General features: G+C 46.7%; 1 pseudogene; it reads right to left on the minus strand.

Annotated features, from left to right (window-relative positions):
- Positions 1–4,992: 4,992 nt before the first annotated feature.
- Positions 4,993–5,765, minus strand: LOC115858747 (proteasome subunit alpha type-3 pseudogene; annotated as a pseudogene).
- Between the last annotated feature and the right edge of the window lie 14,901 nt (positions 5,766–20,666).

Raw genomic sequence — 20,666 nt, forward strand, 5'->3', positions numbered from 1 at the left:
GAATGGGTTAGTTGGAAACCTTTAGGGTTTCACAATTGATGGGATGCTTGCGTAAACTATGATAGTGTGCCTAAAGTCAATAAAACTTACTTAAGCAACTTAAACATAGACTAGGATTTGGAAATATAAACATCAAGGTTTTATTAGTGGTGGTATCTGGATACATTAAAATATCTGGAAGCATGTGATTTTCCTATGACTTTTTTTCACTTAATTGTATCTTAATTGTAAGTATTGCATTTGTAATAAGGAAAACTAGAATTAATCTAAAAATAAAATTTACTGTAAAAGGAAAATGAGTAGGTTTGGGGGCTCTCGGTGATTAAAAATGATAATTCATTATAAACCAATTATTTCACTTCTGCTGGTTTGCTATGTTTTAATTTTATGCTTAGCTGTGAAAAACAGTTTGTTCCAATTAATTCCTCTTGCTGGACATTTAATTTTACTTCCCAATTAATACCATATTATTGGGAAAAAAATAATGCAAAGAAGTATAGCTAAAAATCCAATAAATTAATTAATGTGGGATTTAAAAAGTTATTTAATCCAAAAGAAGGCAGAAAAGGAGGAACAAATGGTAATAATTTTAAAAACCAGAGGGGAAAAATAAGATATATAAAGCAAGCACTTTAAAGGGACAGCACATAAATTATCTTCCTGAATAACGTTTTACATGGGGATTCGTAATTTCTAGAGCCTAGTAGTGCAGGTTCTTGTTGCAGCTCTGTTCCTACTCAGCTCTGCAGAACAAGGGTAAACAGAAAAACGCAATGCAAGGGGACGTAAAGTGGATAGAATATAGAAGAATATTCTTGACTATGAGGAATTTGAAATATGCAATGGCTGGAGCACAAGAACATTTTGAATCCTCATCTCTGGAGAAAAAGCAGGCATCCCTCAGTGGTGTGCCCAGGAAAGTGGAAAAGGGATGGCTAGGTGTGGGTGTGGGTTCTCTCGATAACCAGCTACCTTGGGGAGGAGAGGAAAGGCAGAAAGACACCTGCCAGTGTAGGGTTCTGTTGTGAGCTAGCCTCTGGTAACATTCCACAAGGTTCTCTACCAGCCCTCCTCTCTTTTTGCCCCAAAGGCTATGGATGCAGATGCCTACAGGAGTCAGGCAGCTAATGGGAACATTTAAGCAGCCTGGTAGGTAGGCATTGTGGCAAACTGCATACAGAGCACTTGCTCCCTGTGGCAGAGACATTTACCGCTCACCCCAAATCCATACGCTCCCCATTTCTCAGCTCCCTACTGGGGGAAATGTGACTAGTTCTGGCAGATAGACAGTCAGTGGAAGGAGCTGTGTCCCATCAAGTAGGAAGCATGTTAAAAGCTCTGGAGCAGCTCGATCTGAACAGCTGCTGCTCCCTGCTGATCATGGAGACCGTAAGTTAAACTAGAGCCATGAGGTGTAAGCAGCCTGGATCCCTGAGTCATTGCCAGGAGGAAAGCTGCTCTGGACAGTTGCCCGACTGACGCTGGGCTTTGAGTGAACAAGAAACAAATCTTCATTCTAAGCTCCTTCTATTTCATAGCCTAGCCTACCCTATACACTTCCTTTAAAGGCAGCGGTCACAACTCAGCTCAGACTCTTATTATCAACTGGAATGTTAGCCCAGTGTCACCAGATCTTCTAGTTTCTGCAAGGTAAACCAGAAATAAGGATTTTTTGCTGAAAATTCTTAACATTTAAAAGTAGATGTTAGGGAGCTTCACTGGTGGTGTAGTGCTTAAAAATCCTCCTGCCAATGCAGGGGACACGGGTTTGAGCCCTGGTCTGGGAAGTCCCACATGCCGTGGAGCAACTAAGCCCGTGTGCCACAGCTACTGAGCCTGTGCTCTAGAGCCTGTGAGCCACAACTACTGAGCCCACGAGCCACAACTACTGAAGCCCATGTGCCTAGAGCCCATGCTCTGCAACAAGAGAAGCCATCGCAATGAGAAGTCTGCACACGGCTGTGAAGTGTAGCCCCCACTCACCGCAACTAGAGAAAGCCTGTGCGCAGCAATGAAGACCCAACACAGCCAAAAAAAGAAAAAAAAAAATGTAGACATTAGGGACTTTCCTGATGGCACAGTGGTTAAGACTCTGCATTCCCAATGCAGGGGGCCAGGGTTTGATCCCTGGTCAGGGAACTAGATCCCACATGCATGCCACAACTAAGAGTTCGCATGCCACAACTAAGGAGCTCATGAGCCACAACTAAGGAGCCCACAAGACACAACTAAGGAGCCTGCCGGCTGCAACTAAGACCCAGCACAACCAAATAAATAAATTAAGTAAATTTAGGGGCTTCCCTGGTGGCGCAGTGGTTGAGAGTCCGCCTGCCGGTGCAGGGGACCCAGGTTCGTGCCCTGGTCCGGGAAGATCCCATATGCCGCGGAGTGGCTGGGCCCGTGAGCCATGGCCGCTGAGCCTGTGCGTCTGGAGCCTGTGCTCCGCAACGGGAGAGGCCACGGCAGTGAGAGGCCCGCGTATCGCAAAAAAAAAAAAAAAAAAATTAAGTAAATTTAAATAAAAAAGTAGATGTTAACTTGAAAAATAAAACCTTGTGTAGCCCAAATAAAACATTGCTGGGTGGGCTTCCCTGGTGGCACAGTGGTTGAGAGTCCTCCTGCCAATGCAGGGGACGCAGGTTCGTGCCCCGGTCCGGGAGGGTCCCGCATGCCGCGGAGTGGCTAGGCCCGTGAGCCATGGCCGCTGAGCCTGTGTGTCCGGAGCCTGTGCTCCGCAACGGGAGAGGCCACAACAGTGAGAGGCCCACATACCGCAAACACACACACACACACACACACACACACACACACACACACGAAAAACATTCCTGGGGGTCAGTTTAACCCTGGGGCCACTAGTTGCAACTCGAGCTCTGCATTTTCTTCCTTAGTGACTCATCAGTTCCCAAAGCTTCTGTTGTCACTCCTGTTCAGATGGGGCAGAGACCAGATCTTTGTATCACAGCTCCTGATGAGCTCAACAGATGCCTCCAACTCTGGGTTTCTCGCCCTGGTCTAACTTGTGGAGGGCAGCTCTTGAGTGCTAAGCCATGAGTCCTACCTGGCTCCCTATAGCCAGCACAGATAAATGCAGCCTGTAAAAGACCTAATGGTTCTTTCTCATGGCCTTGACCCCAGTCACCTTTTCCTGACATATTTCATATTCAACCTGAATGTTTCTTCATGGTTTCTGACCTAGTGATTTACTTTCCCATTTATGGCCTTGACCATCTATGGTTGTGCCCTTTGTACCTGACTCTCCATCCTGCTCCTCCTTTCAACCGTTTTCCTCTCAGCTTTTGTTTTACTCTTTGGAGGTTTGGATTCTGCCTTCCACTTCCCTGCAGGTTTGCTCTGGACTAGTCCTGAATTTTCAATTAATCTCATATATCTCAAATTCAACATGTTCCATGTTGAACAAACACTTTTCTATCCCAACTTTCCTATCTCTGTTAAAGGTACTACTGTCTTCCATGTCACAGTCTCAAACTGTTGATGTCACATTAACCTACCCATCTAAAACCAATGCAGTTATTTATTGAGTATTCATACTGTGTGCCCTATTCTAGGCACTGAGGCTACGACGGTGAACTAAAAAAATCTGTGCCCTCATGGAGCTTGCACACTATTGGGAATGGGCAGAACGTAAACAAATATATATTAGGTCAGATGGTGATAAATGCCATGGAGAAAAGTAAAGCAAGGTAACAGAACTAGGGAGTGCCATGATGGGGGAAGGGTGCTATTTTATATTTGGTGGTCAAGGGGACTTGAGTAGAAGTGAAGGAATGAGACTTACATACTTCCGGGGAAGACTGTTGCAAAGGCAAAGACACCGTGTGGAGGCATGCCTGGCATGTTTGAAGTCCAACAAGGAGACCATTTTGGCTGGAACTTGGTGAGCAAGGCAGAGGGTAAGAGGAGCGGGTTACCCACCTCTCCCATCTTTGTCTTCTGCTCTCTCTCCACCACTTCTGCCCTAGCTGTGACTGTCCTTTCCCCTCTGGACTGCTTCAGGAATTGTCTGACTCTACCCAGCACAAGCTGCCTGGATGAACCTTGGCTAAACCTGGGCTCTGTGTTGGTTAATTTTATGTGTCAACTTGACTGGGCTAAGGGATGACCAGATAGCTGGTAAAACATCATTTCTTGGTGTTTCTGTGCGGGTATCTCTGGAAGAGATTAGCATTTGAATTGGTAGGCTGAGTAGAGATAACCTCCACCAACGGTGCTGGTGGGCATCATTCAATCCACTGAAGGCCTGAGTGGAATAAAAAGGCAGAGGAAGGATGAATTTGCTCTCTCTGCTTGTGTTGAGACATCCGTCTTCTCCTGACCTCAGACATCTGTGCTTCTGGTTCTCAGGCCTTTGGACTCTGACTGAATTACACTACCAGCTTTCCTGGTTCTCCAGCTTGTACGGAGCAAATCATGGGACTTCTCAACCTCCATAATCATGTGAGCCAATTCCTATCATAAACCTCCTCCTATATTTATCCCTGTGTATCCTATTGGTTCCATTTTCTCTGGACAGCTCTGACTAATACACATCCTGTTTCTTTCCAAGGCACTACTCCCTAGCACTGAAAGCATTTCATAATCTGCCTTCAGCTGGCTTCTCCAACTTTACGTCGCCCCCAACTTCTGCCTTGCCCAGAGCAGACGCTGGGCTTTCCCACTGTTACTCACAATTCTCTTCGCTTAGAATAGCTTGCACCTTCTCAGTCTCATAGGAGAAGCCTTACCCACTCCAAGACATCGTCCCAAGACTTCTTGGCCTGGTTTCCTATTTAGTTGTGTACTTGGTTGATTTTATCCTCCTAATTAGATTATAAACCCCAGGACGTATTTTACACATTTGTTTTTCCTCTCCTCCAAGGCCTTGTACCCTGTTCTTGTTTTTTACAAGACAAAGATTTAATGAAAGTTGGTCAGTGGGTATGTAATAGTCCAAAGGGCTAAATAGTTAAATAGAAGTAAATGAAGTAAATGTTACATGTTATCATCATCTGATTCGTCTTCTTCCTTCAAAGATTCCTTGGCCTATTTCTCTGCCTCTTTCCTTATATCTTTTGGAACAATTCCATGTCTTCCGTTAGTTATTTCACCAACCCAGCTGAGCTCTATTTCAAAAGCTTTATCCTTAACTTCATCGTGTACTATGTAAATTATTTTTGCAACTTCTTTAACAACATCACGGCAGGTCATTTCTTTCATCTGAAGCTTTTCAATTTCTGTCTTCGCAGCTTGCCTGGCTTTGCCAGTGGCACAGCCCCAATAACCATATGAAACACCCGATGAGTCAATCATGTAGAGCTGTGCACCATCATCACACTGTAAGACCCTAACCAGAAACTGCAGCGAAAAGGTCTGACAGCACTGTAGAGTGTATAGGCATGTACATACACGGCCACTCTGTCTGCAAGATGTTTTAGTGGAAGGTTATATCCAAAGTTAGATCTAAAGTTGGAAGCCTCTTCTCTTGCAATGTCTGCTAAAGAACGAGCATCTGCCAACAGACCTGCTACTGCCATTCAGACATGCCGATCCACATTAAAAAGTCGTTTGTTAGGACCTTCTTCATAAAGTTTAGGGAGGACTAATTTTTCTACCCCAAAGACAACGCCATCTTTACATCTGATTCCAATAGCTGTACTACTATTTTCCACAGCCTTCATAGCATACTCAACTTGAAAAACTCTTCCATCAGGAGAGAATGTAGAGGCTGACAGGTCATACCTGGTGCCGATTGAGCTCATCGTGCTAAAACCACTGGGACGCCTAGGGCTTCAGGGTCTAAAGCGATCCCCTCACCCTGTTCTCTTTCTGCTTGAGGAGTGTGGGTGGGCTTTTTCTTGCCCAAATCCAACCTCTGACACCAAAGATGCCATAGTTCCACTTCCTGAGTTAGAGACTGTTAATCAAAGGAGGGGCAGGTGAGGGCTTTGGCTAGAGATTTGCCATGTAGTGTTTCAAACTCGAACCCAACTCTGGACTTAGGCAAGAGAGCAGTCGGGTTGCTCATCAGGACAGGCTTGTTTGACAGCAGCAGGCTCAAGTTCTTCTTTTCCTTCTCACTTACCAGTTCAAACTTTTTAATGCTGAAGTGAGTTTGAGAAACAGCTGAAGGCCTGCCCCCTGCCCCTGAGGAGTTTACAAATCTGTAGTTAATTGTGTGCTCTTGACAGGTATTGATAAGAATATAATTCAGCTGATTAATGTCTTTATGGTATGTCAGTGGAGAAATGAATAGTGAAATATTCTCTAACAGGCAAACCAAAGGGAAATGCAACAGCGGAAGGAGCTAGGGATGAACCTGTCACAGATCCTGGTCGAGTTATACTCTTTTCCACATGGACCTTGCCTTGCCTTCCCTGGGACCATCTCCTCCACCTTCTCTTTCCTTCTCCAAATCTTGCCCATCCTTCAAGGACCAGTTAGGCCACTGCTCCTCCAGGAAGTCTTCCTGGATGACTCTAGACTCCATTAACCTGTTTTGAACACCAGGATTAATAACATTTGCCACACAGTTTAGATCTTAATGATGTACTTAAACTCTTTGCTGCTGTTTTGTGTGACTTCCCAACTAAATGATAACTCTTTTGAATAATAATAATAGTGACAACATTAAACTAGCTAATATTTATTAAGCATTTATTATGAGCCTGGTACTTTGCTAATACTGGGTTGGCCAAAAAGTTCATTCGGGCTTTTCTGTAACATGAAAAACTCAATTGAACTTTTTGGCCAACCCAATATATCTATATAATTTATCTAATTTCATCTGCCCAACAACCCTATGGGGAAGTTCTATGATTATTACCATTTTACAGTCGAGGAAGCTGTGTTGTAGGATAATTTTCAAAAAGGGAAAATAATGACTCACACAAACATGAAGGGAACACATATCAAAGATTTTATTTAACTCACTAATTAAAGAGAAAAACCTGCAATTTGTTAAAACCAACTGAAAGGAGAATCTGAAGAGCAGACATTTATAGGCAATCAGGAATGCTGAAATGAAGTTGCTAATATGTTCAAAACTGGTTAATATTCTATGTGTACTAAAATTTGAAATCATCTTTTCTACTGGGCAGAAGCCAGTTTTATTTTATTTTTAAATTTATTTTATTATTATTGTTTTGAATGACTATTTAGCAGAGGGAGGAGATGGCCACTCTGGAAAGAATTGGTCTTCCGGCATGGGAGGCAGTAGAAGAGTCTGGCTATTAAAGGACTGGAGTAACAGAGCTTCTATCATTCAGCCTGGACGTCTATCAATGCTGAACAGGAGTAGCCATGGTGTTTTCTCTACAGCTGCCCCGATTGGGCCTTACCCCTGGATATTTAGCCATGGAGCGTGTCTCACTGGTCCTCTTAGAAATCTGTGAGCTACTTAAAATCCCTTAACAAATTTGTTTTCTCTTTTTTTTGTTTTTGTTTTTGCGGTACGCGGAGCGCAGGCTCCGGACGCGCAGGCTCAGCGGCCATGGCTCACGGGCCCAGCCGCTCCGCGGCACGTGGGATCTTCCTGGACCGGGGCACAAACCCGTGTCCCCTGCATCGGCAGGCGGACTCGCAACCACTGCACCACCAGGGAAGCCCCTGTTTTCTCTTTTCTTCAGAAACCAATTTCATCTCACCTTTTATCTCAACGTTCATTTGCATTTCTATGGCCCCACATTATCTGCATTACTATCAGTTTTCCCAACTTGCAGAGCTATAAATGAGTCTAGTCAAAAACAATGAAAGGGGGACTTCCCTGGCAGCTCAGTGGTTAAGAATCCCCCTGCCAATGCAGGGGACGTGGGTTCGAGCCCTGGTCCAGGAAGATCCCACCTGCTGCAGACGAGCAACTAGAGAAAGCCCACATGCAGCAACGAAGACCCAACACAGCCAAAACTAAAAATAAAGAAAATAAATTTATTATTATTATTTATTTACTATTAATTAATACTGGGTCTTAGAGTTCTTTCATACTTAGGTATTGAGCACAACACCTAGTGCATATTAGGTGTTCCATAAGTGTGGATTGGTTAATTGATGAGAGTTTTTGAATGATGGATTATAAAGCTTGTGGTAGATTGAACACTGTGACCAAAATATTTTCCATCTCTTTCACCAAGAGGGAGAGTCTAATTTCCTACTCCTTGAATCTGGAATTGCCTGTGACTTGCTTTGGCCAGCAAATATGTCAGAAGCGACAATGTGTCAATTCTGGAGCCTAGACTTCCAGAGACCCAGAAGCTTCCACTTTCACTGTCTTGGGACCTGCCCTTACTGAGTAAGAAACCTCTTCTCCAGAAGGTCTTCTTCTGGAGAGTCACATGGAGGAGAACCGAGGCACCCTGGCTGACAGCCCCAGTTAACCGTCGTATATGTGAGTGAGGCCACCTTGGTCCATCCTGGTCCATGTGACTGCAGCCACATGAGCAACTCCAGGTGAGACCAGCAGAAGAACTGCCCAGCTGAGCCCAGCTAAAATCGTGACCTCATAAATTGTTGTTGTTTTAAGCCTCTAAGTCTTGGGGTGTTTTGTTATGTGGTGATGGCTAAACTGATGCAGAGGTGTCAGTGCAGTCATAGAATGTCAGCTGGGAGCAGGGGACAAGTGTTTATTCTTTGGGGATGGAGACTACTCCCTGTGATTGAATTTCCTGGCTCAGCCGTCCTGCGCCCAAGCTGACTGGGACCCCTGTGCTGCTCCTTGACAGAATTATTACTACCTGGGTATGTTGTTTGGTCCCAAACCTTGTCCACGGAGAGGAGCCGCTTTGACAGGCTCATTGTCTGCACTGGGCTGGTGACTCATGAGAGCAGCGGGACTCCACCCTCTTCAAAAGAAGAGAAGCGACACTCTTCTAGGAACTTTACATCTAACAAGGACATGGTGTGTCCATAATAAAGTACAAAGTTAAACCTGTCGTTAATATCTGCCTCCTCCCTTCCCTCATATGTGTCATGTGACACTTTTACTTTCCAAACATCTTTCTACTTAGCTTGAGTCCCGACGTAGCCCAGTGAGTGAGAAGGACAGGTGAGGAGATCAAGAGATTTGCCTAGCACCACACAGAGCTTAATCGTGGGCCAGATCCCAGGCCTCCTGCTGCAGTGTCCAGTGGCCCAGTGCTGGGACTGCCTAGAGCTGGTTGCATGTGTAGCCCTGTCTCTCTGAGGGCCCTCAATCCAGGCGGTACGTCCAGGACATATGTATGAACTCGAGATGATGTCAGGGTGGCAGTGTGGTGACAGGGAAGACGTCCATTCAGTTCTGTTAGCTCCTTCAGCTGTGTGATCTCAGGCAGTCACTCAACCTTGCTCAGTCTCAGCTTCCTCATTTGTAAAATAAGATTTAAATTATATCTACCTATACTTAAAAAACCTGTATATAGTGGTTGCATCTGGAGTAAGGTATGGGGCTGGACATCTGGGATAGTAGGAAGACCTACTTTTCTTTTTTGTTGTTATATTCACTGGTTTTATTTTTTTTTAATTTGTATTTATTTTTTGGCCACGCCTTGCAGCATGTGGGATCTTAGTTCCCCGACCAAGGATCAAACCTGTACCCCCTGCAGTGGAAGCGTGGAGTCTTAACCACTGGGCCGCCAGGGAAATTGTTTTATTTTTTAAATTCCACGTATAAGTGGTAACATACACTATTTGTGTTTCTCTGTCTGACTTACTTCACTTAGCATAATGCCCTCCAAGTCCATCCATGTTGCTGCAAATGGCAAAATTTCATTCTTTTTTATGGCTGAGTAGTATTCCATTGTTTACACCACATTTTCTTTATCCATTCTTCTGTTTTAATTTTTTTTTTTTGGCTGTGCCACGTGGCTTGCAGGATCTTAGTTTCCCAACCAGGAATCGAACCCGGGCCCATGGCAGTGAAAGCGCTGGGTCCTAACTGCTGGACCGCCAGGGAGTTTCCAATCCATTCTTTTGTTGATGGACAGCTTGGCCATTGTAAATAATGCTGCTATGAACACTGGGTTGCATGTATCTTTCGAATTAGCGTTTTCGTTTTCTTCGGATATATACCCAGGAGGGGAATTGCTGGATCATGTGGTAAGACGTACTTTTCGTTGTATATCTTTTTTACCATTCAAATTTGTAATTGTGATGATTGAGCTTATGTGGACTTGACTGGGCTACGACGTGCCCAGATCAGTAGTAAAACATTATTTCTGGGTGAGTCGTTAGGGTGTCTTCGGAAGAGATTAGCATTTGAATCAGTAGACTGAGTGAAGGAGATCGTCCTCACCAATTTAGGTGAGCATCTTCCAATCTGCTGAGGGCCTGAATAGAACAAAAAGGTGTAAGGAAGGGTGAATTTGCTCTCTCTACTTGAGCTGAGACATCCACCTTCTGCCTTCAGACAATGGCGCTAAGGAAGGGTGAATTTGCTCTCTCTACTTGAGCTGAGACATCCATCTTCTGCCTTCAGACAATGGTGCTTCACTGGGTGCTTGCATTCAGACCAGGACTTTTACCATTGGGCCCCAATTCTCAGCCTTTGGACTCAGACTGAATAACACTACTGGCTTTCCTGGGTCTCCAGCTTGCAGGCAGCAGACTGTGGGACTTCTTGGCCTCCATAACCATGTGAGCCAATTTCTATTATAAGTCTTGTCTTGGAAATTCCCCGGTTGTCCAGTTGTTGGGACTCTGCACTTTCACTGCCGCCGGCCCGGGGTTCAATCCCTGGTCGGGGAAGTAAGATCCTGCATGCTGCGTGGTGTGGTCAAAAAAAAAAACCAAAATAAATAAATCTTGTCTTATATATATCTCTATATATTCTATTGGTTCTGTTTCTCTGGAGAACTCTGATACAGTAATCATAGGGCAAATGTTATTAATTCAGTAACAATGCTAATTAACCAAGAAATAAATTATTAGTTCATAATAATTCTAATTAGCTAATAATAAATACATCTAAAAAATGAAATTATGTCTTTCTCCAGTGGCGTACTTGGAAACTCCTTCCTCTACAGGACAAAATTATTTTTAGAAAGAATCATTCTTTTCTTGATTCACTTTTTAGCTTAAGAACAATTAGTAATTTTAAAATATTATTATTATTTTTGTGGTACGCGGGCCTCTCACTGCTGTGGCCTCTCCTGTTGCGGAGCACAGGCTTCGGATGAGCAGGCTCAGCGGCCATGGCTCACGGGCCCAGCCGCTCCGCGGCATGTGGGATCTTCCCGGTCCGGGGCATGAACCCGTGTCCCCTGCATCGGCAGGCGGACTCTCAACCACTGCACCACCAGGGAAGCCCTAAAAATATTATTTTAAAAGATATTATTCAGATTCAGTGTAACATTTCATGTATGACCTGAAGTTTACACTTACCAAGCAAAAATATACCTTGCAGTTTGCAGTCATTATTTTTAATCTTAAACACAAGTAAAAGTTGGAAATGTCCACATAGAATGGCAGAGTTGGAGTTAGCCAAGGGCTATTTCTTTATAATTACCGTGTCTGGTCGTTGTCTATTTCCCATCTACTATTTAAACCCTGGAAGGTGTATTATCACAAAGGCTGGCTGGGCAGGGGCTTGGACAATTCTGAACTGTTACAAACTTCTCGCCAAATGAACAGGTATCATTGTTGAAAACACTGGGTATCCACTGCATACAGAATACTATGTTCATTGAAAGATAAGTAATGAAAGTGTGTTCATTTGAAGCTTACACATTTATTATCAAAACTCAACAGTCGGGCTTCCCTGGTGGCACAGTGGTTGAAAGTCCGCCTGCCGATGCAGGGGACACGGGTTCATGCCCCGGTCCGGGAAGATCCCACATGCCGCGGAGCGGCTGGGCCCGTGAGCCATGGGCGCTGAGCCTGCGCGTCCGGAGCCTGTGCTCTGCAACGGGAGAGGCCACAACAGTGAGAGGCCCGTGTACAGCAAAAAAAAAACAAACCAAAAAAACCTCAACAGTCATCACGGCAATTGTTTAGCACTTAGACCAACAAAAGATTTCCTTATAGAATATTTTATAATTTACCCTGTTTATTTTTTGGCCACACCACTAGGCTTGCAGGTTCTTAGTTCCTGGACCAGGGATGGAACCCAGGGCCCCGGCAGTGAGAGCGCCGAGTCCTAACACTGGACCACCAGGGAATTCCCTCACTGACTTTGTTTAGAATTGTCTATGCATGGGAGTTCCCTGGCGGTCCAGTGGCTAACAATCTGCGCTTCCACTGCTGGGGGCACGGGCTTGATCCCTGGTGGGGGAACTAAGATCCTGCATGCCTCACTGCGAGGCCAAAAAAAAAAAAAGAATTGTCTATGCATGAAGATAATAAAAACAGACTTTTAGTCAGTTTTATTGTTTTTAAATTCTCTGCTGACAACGATCCCCCTTGTTGCCTAACTCAGAGTGGACTACTCCCACAGCCCTGCTCTCCTTACAATGTCCTTGTTAAAGATCAAATGGGATAGTATCTTCCCGGGTCTCAAACTCAAATTCAAATGCTGCAGGGTTCAGAGGCACATATGTGAAGCGGTGTAAGTCACATAGCACTGTGCGGTCCATGGAAGACTGTGGAGGGTGTGTCCTGCCTAGAGGCGTTCACTGTCAGTTTTCCTTTCCGAGACATATCCTTCTGTGGCATAGGCTGACACCCTGTGACACCCATGAGTAACAAGCAATTCAGACTGAGGTCTGGGCTGATTTCAAAGCTCTTTCCTCTATGCCATGGTAAAAATACCACCTTACTTTTAAACTAATGCATAGATGCGTACTGATTTATGTCCTAGGTAAGAAAAATAAGAAACAAGGGAGCCCTGGAGAGGTTGAGACCAGAAGCAGGTGGGATTTAGATGAGAAGTGAGTCTACTGGCCCCTGTGCTTACAGGAGGAGAGAAGGGGATGGACCGCAGGAGGGAAAAAGGTGCGGGGCTCTTCTATCTGTGGGGTCCTCACAGTTTAACAGGGTAAGCATGCCACCCACGGGAGCATTTACAATGCAAAATTAGTTTTTAAATGACCAGAGAGATGTTTGTTGCAATTCAGTTTGTGATAGCAGAAAACGAAAAGCAATGTAAATATCCAAAACTAAGGGAATGGTTAAATAAATTATGCTGTATCCATTCATTGAAGGGATACTATTCAATCCTTAAAAATAATATTTATTTGACATGGAAAGAAAATCCCATTATCTATATGATGTGTAAAGAGGAGATTACAAAACAGTGGGTACAAGCCAATCTCACTTTTGTGAAACAAAAACAAAAGATCTTGAAGGCTACACATCAAGGTATTAACAATAGTTATAATTAACAATGGCTAGGTGGAGGTATTCTGGCGGTTTAACATTTTTCTTATTTCTGCTCATCTGTGTTTTCTAATTTTCTACAGTGAACACATCTTGCTTAGGTAATAAGGAAAACCCACATTTATTTATTTATTTAAAAACATTTATTTATTTCTTTGGCTGCGCCAGGTCTTAGTTGCCAGCACTCAGGATCTTTTTTGAGGCATGCAGTATCTTTTTATAGTTGTGGCATGTGGGATCTAGTTCCCTGACCAGGGATCAAACCCGGGCCCCCTCATTGGAAGCGTAGAGTCTTAGTCACTGGACCTCCAGGGAAGTCCCCACAATTATTTGTTAAAGTGTGGTGAGAGTCAAGTGGACAGGGTCAAAGATTGTGTTAATAGGTTAATAGGACTGAGCTAATCCGGAAGAGAACCTCGTAGGAGGCTGATGACTTTCCACCCAGGGTGAAGGAGGGTGAGAGGTGTTTGTGTGTGTGTGTGTGTCGGGGGGGGGCGGGGAGGGGGGCAGATGGAAGGCAGGAGCAGGAAACCTGGGATAGCTTAGGCACAAAGGAGATATCAGGGCCTCACACCTACCATGAATATTGCCAGTTCCTTGACTGCTGGACTATGGTCATTTGCCACTCTATCGTCACCTCTAGCATGGCCCTCCAGAATGAACTTCAAGCATAGATGAACTCTGGATGGGACTTCGTCCACTGAGGTCATTTACACTCCAAGAGGCCATGATTCTATGAGCTCTGCCCAGTGGGAAGGTTGAAAAGAAATTGGAGGTGAATGCGGGTGGAGAAACCGACTATCAGCAGCTTTGGCCAGATGGTGGTGCTATAAGGCAGAGAATCAGAGCACAGCACGGTCGTCCCGGGTTAGGCGGGAACAGCCGTCTGCTCCTGGAAGGCCACCAGGAGGCAGAGGAAGGTTAAGAGGGTGCTGCTTCCGGAGGACCTGCTGGAGTCCCTGGTGTACAATGCCATCAGCTGCCATTTGATAAAACGGATCATTGTAACAGTGAAGTGCCAGGGAAAAATCAGAATAATTCAAACAGGTGCAGATTTGAAACTAAATGCTCGGACTTCCCTGGTAGTGCAGTGGTTGAGAGTCCGCCTGCCATGCAGGGGACATGGGTTCGAGCCCTGGTCTGGGAAGATCCTACATGCCGCGGAGCAACTAAGCCCGGGCGCCACAACTACTGAGCCTGCGCTCTTAGAGCCCGCGAGCCACAACTACTGAAGCCCGCGTGCCTAGAGCCTGTGCTCCGCAACAAGAGAAGCCACCGCAATGAGAAGTGTGCGCACTGCAACGAAGAGTGGCCCCTGCTCCCGGCAACTAGGGAAAGAGCGCGTGCAGCAATGAAGACCCAGCACAGTCAAAAATAAAAAATAAATAAATTTATAAAAAAAGAAAGAAAAGAAACTAAATGCTCAAAGGCAGTTCAAAGGACCTGTCTAAACACTGCCCTCAGCCCTCCCCTGCTCCCACATACACTACTCTCTGCTGTGAGCCTCACTCACCCACCATGCCTCTTCGTTCCCTCCCTGTGTCTTCCCTTCCTTCCCCATGTTCACTGAGTGCCTTCTGGGTGCCAGACCACTTAGCCAGAGCCTGGGGAGGAAGCCAGAGCCTGAGAGATCTTTTGAGCATGAGGTAGGAGGGAGCTAAGTGAGGGACAACGTGTGTGCGTAGGTGGGGGTGTGACTGGCAGACAGGACCACGCTCCCAGGTCCTTGGGCTGGAAATGTGTGCCTGGTTAGAAGAACCGGGTGAAGCCCAGTGTCGCTGAAGGCTGGTGAACATGGAGGAGACTGGAAAAGATGGGGCTGGAAAGAGGGGACTGACCATGTAGTTTGCATGTTTCTGAGACCATTGAAGGATTCCAAGTAGGTGACGGATATGATGAGAGTTATTTTTAAAGAAGACCACACTGGATGGTGTGTGGAGGATAGCTAAGGGGTCATAGGCAGCCACGAGAAGGCCTACTGTTAGGGAGATATTGTAGTACAGAGGAGAGATGGCTGCAGCCTGGACACCACGTGTAGATGAAGAGAAGGGGACAGGTTTGGATTTATTTTGGAAGTAGACTTAGTAATTCATTAGCTGCAGAGGGATGGGGTAAGAGAGAAGGAAAGGTTGAATATGATTCCCAGGTTTCAGGTGTGAGCAATTGGATGGATGGAGTGTCATTTATTAAGATGAGCAATAATTAAGAAGGAACCGGTGGCGGTTAAGATCAATAGTTCAGTTTTCAGTTTTAAACAGGTTAAATCTGAGATGCCTAAGAGACATCTAAAAGGAGGCATCAGGAACTTCCACGGTGGTCCGGGGGTTAAGACTCCATGCTTCCAGTGCAGGGGGCACGGGTTCGATCCCTGGTCAGAGAAGATCCCGCATGCCTCGCGGTACGGCCAAAAACAAAAACAAACAACAGCAACAACAAAAAATAACAAAAACAAAAGGAAGCATCAGGTAGAAAATTCCATAGACTAATCAGGAGCTCGGAAGGAAGATCTGGGTTGGACATCTAAAATTGGGAGCCTTTGGTCTACAGAAGATGGAGTTAAAGCCATGGCAATGGGTGAGATCACTCAAGGAAATAGTACACGGAATAAAAGCAGAGGAATGTCAACGTTTATAGAGCAGATAAAGGGGGTGAGCTGAGGAAAGAGGCTGAGGAGCTACATCTGGAGGAAAACCTGGAGTGAGGTGTCAAGGAGAAGAGGGAAGGAGAGTGTTGCAAGAAGGAGGGAGTGTTCATATTCAGCTGCTGAAAGCTAAGAGGTCAAGGAATAGAAGGAATGTCAAGTGTCAACTGATTTTAACAACGTGGTGTCTCTGGGAACCTAGGCTAGTGCAGCTGCCATGGGGCAATGGGAGCCCTGGCCAGCCTGGAGTGGGCTGAGGAATGAACGGGGCAAGGGAGGGGAGAGCCTGTGGAAAGGAGCAGAGAGCTAGGGAAGGAGCTGCTGGGTCAGCGGTCCAGGGAGCTTGTCTTAAGGTGGACAACAGTATTTGAATGCCAATGGGAGGACCTAGCAGAGTGAGAAAGAAATCTGACGGAGGAGAGAGAGGAAGGTCAGCTGATGATGTGCGGGAAGGGATAGGGTCCAGGCCTTGGCTTATGCTATTCCTGCTGCCTGCAATGCGCTTCTGAGCCTCACCACCGCCTTGCCACCTTGTATGGGTCCTTCAAAGACCAGCTCAGATGTCACTGCTTCTGGGACATCTGGAAGACAAACGTTGTCTCCACCCACTCACAGCATGTTTATAGCTGGATTATAGGTTTTATCATACATCGTTGATGACAGAGACTAACTGTCTGTATCCCAGCATTGTGTCTGGCACCTATACAGGAGGCCCTAATAAATGACTTTGAATGGACGGCCAGATAAATGAATGGGTGAAGTGTCGGCACCCCGTACCACGGTAGTGGGGAAGGGCGATGTTGGTGATGGAGTGGAGTCCTGACAGTTCACAGACCCTCTCATATTATCTCTCAAGGAATCTAGCTTAAAGGATCCGCCCAATGTAGATGAAGAAACAGAAATCCACACAGCAAGCCTGGAGGTCAGAGGTGAAGGGAGCAGGACTGGGGCGAGGGCCAGGGGAGGCGCCTGAATTCCTCTCTCCCAGCACTTAGCGGGGATCCTCAGGTATTTTCTAATTAAGATGAGAAGAAGCAGCAGGGGCCCTCTGGAATGTAAACGTCAGATAAGATCAGCACCCCCTCCCCTCCAGGAAGCTTCCATTTTCTTTCTTCTAGGATGAATAACACATTCTTTCCCAGGAACTAGTTTCTGCCCCCTTTAGTCCCTGCAATTTATCCTCTTCCCTGGGGGGAGTGAACCTTTGCCTCCCTAGTGCTTTCCATGCCCCCTGCTTCAGCTCTTGCCTCCATCTTTTGGGTCTCTTTTCATCCCTTAGGGCTTCCTCATCTTATACAGGGCCTGTGCTTCTGAACCTGGAGGGGGACATCTCACTTTAATCATAATATGAACATCTCTTGGGTTTGGGCTTGGGGGGTCAATGACCCCTGCTGTGGGCTTCTCTATCCTCTCTCTTCCAGGATGGTAGAACAGGTGTCATCATTGGATCAATACACCTTTCGTTCAAATAATCAATTCCAGCCAACATATGGGACCAGGCACACCAAGTACTAAAAGAACAATCTCGATGAGTGGTCCTAATGAGAGGGCGCCAGGATCTGGTGCCAGGGCTATGGGGAAGGCTTCAGGGAGGAGGTGTCATTAGTGCTGAGCCTTGAGGGAAGTGTGGGAAGTAGGAAACAGAAGAGTAGGGGGGATTATAGAGGCGTGGGCAGGAGGCAGCTGAGGAAACAATGTTAGGGAGCAAAGAGTTGGGAGAAGGAGGAGACTGGAGAGTTAAGTAGGGAGACAAATACGGGGTGATAGGAGAGATGGAATGCAAGAATAAGGAGGTGGGATTTTATACTTTCGACAATGAAGGTGTTTGTCGGGGGAGGGAGTGGTGATAGGGGACAGATGGGGATTTACAGATAATTCTGGAAGCAAAGTGTGGACTGTTGTCCAGCGTAGAGAGGTAAGGGTCCCGTGGTCTCTTATCTCCCCCGCTTCTTACCCTTTGCTGTTGCCACTGTCGCAGCGGGCTCACGAATGTTTGGAGCAGAGATCCAGGATGCGTGGGACTGAGGGAGCCAGGAGACACACGTCCCGCCATCTCCCAATCCAGGGATTCTCCAGCCCTTGGGTCCACACTTGGCCAGTGGTTCTGTCCACAATGGAGCGTCCCTGCCTCTCGGGTGACACAGGACAGGGTGAACTCTTCTGGACCAGATGACCTGGCACCATTCAGGGAAGGGTTCAGTTCACTGGTGCCACCTGGCTTCTGCAGGCTCTGACCTCAGTGGTGGGGTGGTGGGTGGGAGTGGGGAATGGAGAAGCAAGCGGAGGGAAGAAATTCAAGAGCAAGGGGATGGTTTGGAGCAAGCTCACTGGGTCTGGGAGTACATCCCAGAAGCTCAGTCCAGTCACAGAGGCTCCCCAGATTGTCTCCTTTCTCTCTCGTGACCCCCAGACCCAGGCCTTACCAACCCCCAGAAGTCAAGACCTGGGAAGAGAATTGTTCACTGGAACGCAGATCCTGGGTCTAGGAGAATGTCTCCCCAAGACAGGGAATGGAGGCAATGATCTCTCCAGGATTGTTTTGTGGGGGCATTGGCTGGGCTCTTGGACTGCCTTCCGGGGTGTCTCTGGGAATCTGAGCCTGGGCTGTTTGCAGCTGCTATTACAGGAAGGGAGAGAACTTTCAGCAAGCATGCTGGGATCCCAGACCCTTGGGTTTTCATTCCTCCCTCTCCTTGTCCCAGGGCAGGCCACTTGCCTTTCTTCATGCCATGGCCCCCTTCTCTGACTCCCTGCCCAATGCCCAGTCCCCAGGCTGCCTCACTGGGGTGAGGACACACATCCTGTATCCTCATTGGGCATCCTGATTGTGGGAGAACCCCTTACCAAGTCCTTCACTTTGCTCCCCTGGGAGTTACAAAGACCAGCTCTAATTTCTCTTCTCCTAAGTGACAGGCCTTCAGATACTTGACATCACAGAAAGTAGACGGGAACTCAGAGGAGACTGAAGGCTAGATGTACATTTTGTCAGTGAGGCAAATGGCCCAGAGAGGAAAGAGCTACGTTAGAGTTGCATAATGAGTCAGCCTGACCCAACCCAGGTCTTCTGATACCACCCAGGGCGCCTTTCTTGCCTCCCAAGCTTCCTTTTCTCCAGGCCAAACTCTCCTCTCCCTTGAGATCTTACGTTGATCTCCTCAGTCCAATTTCACTCTTAGGTGGGCACATTCTATCTCTCCTTGAGTTCACCCTGTAACTTATACGTTGTCTTGCCCACAGGGGCTTAGCAGTACAGGGCTGTCAAGGAAGACTTCACCGGGTGAAGGAACAGTCGAGGTAGCCCATGCCCACTGAGTTCCTTCAGTGTGCTATGCGTTTCACTTACTTTCATCCCCACCCGGTGCTCCTCCAAGGTGGGTTCATTTAAATGATGAAGAAACCCATGTGAGGAAATGAGTGTGTTGCTCAAGGTCTGACCGCTGGAAAGGGTGAAGCCATGGCTGCTGGGCAGCTGGTATGCCCCTGGGCTGCTGCGTGATCGTTAAAGCATGGGAACATTGCACTTGTGTCCCATTTGGGAAATAGTTACTGCCTGAGCTGTCCGCGTCCCCCCCGCCCTGTCTTGTCTTCCTGGGATCCCTTCCGCAACCAGCTCTAAGGAGCAGGCATTCAAGCTTGGAATCTGTTTGCTCTAAATTTAAGCCTGGGCTGATGCTGCAAGTCCACAACCCCTGAAACCCAATCCTGAGGTCCAGATGACCCTTGGGATTCAGAATCTTTTAGATTTTAGAAAGGAAATGTAGTGCATATAATGTATAAGGAAAACCCCAGTGAGGTTTGAGGTGGCCCCTGGAATCACGGAATCACATACTTTACTATTTATGCAGTGAGACGCAGAAACATTCCTCCTAGGCGGAATATATAAAACCTTGATGTTTCTAGGTTAGGTTTTGCAGGTGAGTGAATTACAAAAAACTTCTGGGTCCAGTGGTTAAGATTCCACGCTTCCACTGCAGGGGGGCGCAGTTTCAATCCCTGGTCCCTGGCTGGGGAACTAAAAAAAAACTTCTGGTCTTCAGAGCTTTCTGGAGTTCGAAATTGTTAGATGAGGTTTGTTATTGCCTTTTGAGGATCATTGTACATCACTTAGTGGGAGCTTGAACAAACAAGAGAACTTGCTGGGGAGGGCTGGGGAGGGGTGAGAGAGGCCTGGAAGTGGGTGGCACGTGAGACACAGCTCCAGGGAACCCCAGCAAGGCTTTGCTTTGACCAGGGCTGTCACAGTCCAGCCACGCTTAGCCCTGCCAACCCAAGGATCTGAGAGCTCTGCAGAGCAGAGCGTGGCCGGGCCTGGTGCCAGACAGGCTCAAAGCAGTGCTAAGGTGGGCAGCAGGCCTTTGAGACCCTGGATGGGCAGAGCCAGGTTCGACAGGCAGGATGTCACCTCCTTATTTAGGCCCGAGGTCTTGGGGCAGCTAGGGGGCTGGCATCCTAGATAGTAGCTGCAGGGAAAAGACCTCTTTGTCTGTGCTTTTGGCTCAGCTCAGCCCCACTGTATGCCGCTGCTTCTTCTGCCAGTCCGAGGTTATCTCTCTGGTGATGGACTGACTGCCTGAGACCTGGCATTTGCCCGCCCAATGCTCTCTTGCCATTGCTACAGCCAAGAGCAGACTCAGATTCTCTGGGACACTATGAACATGTATTTATTGAATACCTACTATGTGCTAGGCACTCAGTTGACCTTGGGGGCTGTGTTCTCATTATTCTCTCAGCTGGAACGCAC

Source organism: Globicephala melas, chromosome 10, assembly GCF_963455315.2.
Source record: "Globicephala melas chromosome 10, mGloMel1.2, whole genome shotgun sequence".
NCBI lineage: Eukaryota > Metazoa > Chordata > Mammalia > Artiodactyla > Delphinidae > Globicephala > Globicephala melas.